The sequence below is a fragment of the Apium graveolens genome, chromosome 10 (genome assembly GCF_009905375.1).
Source record: "Apium graveolens cultivar Ventura chromosome 10, ASM990537v1, whole genome shotgun sequence".
In the NCBI taxonomy this organism is placed as follows: domain Eukaryota; kingdom Viridiplantae; phylum Streptophyta; class Magnoliopsida; order Apiales; family Apiaceae; genus Apium; species Apium graveolens.
The window spans coordinates 95,103,551-95,105,813 of NC_133656.1; the positions used below are offsets into that span (position 1 = coordinate 95,103,551).

At 39.9% G+C, this 2,263-nt stretch overlaps 1 non-coding gene across 1 annotated transcript; it reads right to left on the bottom strand.

Moving 5' to 3' along the window:
* Nucleotides 1–1,210: 1,210 nt before the first annotated feature.
* Nucleotides 1,211–1,317, bottom strand: LOC141694810 (small nucleolar RNA R71). Its single transcript, XR_012564092.1, has one exon. It is a non-coding gene; the product is annotated as a small nucleolar RNA R71 (small nucleolar RNA).
* Nucleotides 1,318–2,263: the final 946 nt, after the last annotated feature.

The window sequence follows — 2,263 nt, forward strand, 5'->3', positions numbered from 1 at the left end:
GTTATGCATGATTCGTAGGTAATTTTAACCATCTTAGTTGCCCTATATAATCAAGATAGATAACTTGTGCTTAAACTGTTATGTTGTCAAATTCTATAGACATATAGGGTCTCAATATAATTGGTGCCTATTCAGCTTCTATCTCTTTTGTGGATGTCTGGTAGAATGGTACTCATGCAACGAAAGTTGGCATTTATCAGTTTCGTGTTATCTGATTAGTGTCATCACCATTGCATGCTAAGGTTAAAAATAATAAAGCTATTGAATGAAGTATTTAATGAAGTTAGAATCTCATATTTATCATATATATCAACTTAGTCAATCTTATTCTCGTAATTATAATTGTTAGCATAATTTTTAGATATAAGCAATCTCAATTTGTTATAGTCTTAGCATTGGATAATAACCATACATTGTTGCTTAGGTGTATAAATTAAATAGTTAACCAATACAGTCTCTGTGGGAATGAACTAAAAAAGATTTTATACTACTTGCGAACTCGTATACTTGCATGTATTATTAGCGCGTGTTTAGCGACTAACAAGTTTTTGGCGCCGCTGCCGGGGACTGCAGTGTTAATTTATAGTTTATGTGCTTTCCATCAATGGCCATTAAAGTTCATTGACTCGGACATTATTACTTATTTATTCCTTGTCTGGTTTCAGGTACTCTAGCGAGGGTGTATACATACGCGTTCGCGTACTCGTAAGGGAACACTGGATAAAGCCGAGGAAGAACTTGTTGTAGTTCGTAGGGAAGTTTTTGAGGAAGAACAAAAGTTAGAGGAAGAAGAGAAAGTTGAAGAGCCAATTGTAGTAGCTATGGGTGATCAAGCAAAAAATCTGAAGGCTTTGATGGACTATTCTAAGCCTAAGATTAATGACATCCAGTCTAGCATCGTCAGACCAGCCATTAGGGCTAACAGTTTTGAGATTAAGTCAGGCACGATTCAGATGATACAGAATTCAGTTCAGTTTGGGGGTTCTCCTAGTGAAGACCCCAACATGCACATCAGGGATTTCATCAAGATCTGAACACTTTCAAATTCAACGATGTGACTGAGGATGCTATTAAGCTATGACTCTTCCCATTCTCTCTGAGGGACAAAGCTAAGTGCTGGTTACATTCTCTACCAGCAGGGTCTATCACCACTTGGGAAGATCTTGCTCAAAAATTTCTCACTAAATTCTTCTCCATGGCGAAGACTGTAGCAATCAGGAATGCTCTTACTCAGTTTGCTCAATAAACTGGAGAATTTCTGTGTGAGGCTTGAGATCGATATAAGGAGATGCTAAGGAAGTGCCCACACCATGACATGCCTGATTGGATGATTATGAACTGTTTTTACAATGGATTGGGTGTTACTTCTAGACCCATGCTTGATGCAGCATCAGGAGGAGCCTTATGGGCTAAGAGCTATGATGAAGCTTATGAACTTATTGAACTGATGTCTGCTAATGAGTACCAGAATCCTTCCTGACTCAGGGAAAAGTAGCAGAAATTCTGGAGTTGGATGCAGCAATTGCTATCGATGCCCAACTTAAGGCTTTGACAATGAAGGTGGACACTTTGACTAATTATGGAGTTAATCAAATCACTAGTGTCTATGAGCTTTGCGTTGGTGCCCATGAGACTGATCAGTGCATAATTTTTAGTGAATCAACTCAGTTCATGAGCAACTTCCAGCGATCGCAGCAACCTATGCTAGCCACCTATCATCCTAACAACCGTAATCATCCTAATATCAGTTGGAGCAATGCTCAGAATATGGTTCAATAGCCTCATCAGCAGTATCCAGCTAAGCAGTACAACCCCCCTGGTTTTCAGCAACCGCAGTATGCACCAAGACAACAACTCCAGCTACAACAAGCTAATGAAAAATCTGAATTAGAGGAGTTGAAGCTTATGTGCAAGAGTCAAGCTATTTTTATCAAGACCTTGGAAAATTATATTGGGAAAATTGCCAATGCCTTGCTAAATCATCAACGTGGTACATTTCCTAGTGACACTGAAGTGCCAGGAAAGAAGGAAGCTATGGAGCAGGTAAAGGCAATCACTTTGAGGTCTGGGAAGGTTGCGAATCCCGAACAAACTCAAGAGTTGACTGAAGAAGCTGGGGCTGAGAAAGAAGCAAAGCAGCAAGATGAAGAAGTGGAACCAAGGAAGACTACTGTTTAGCACACTCCGCCTGAGGGTAATAAAGGGGAGAAACAGATCTATCCTCCACCGACTTTTCCTAAGCGGCTGCAAAAGAAAAAGCTGG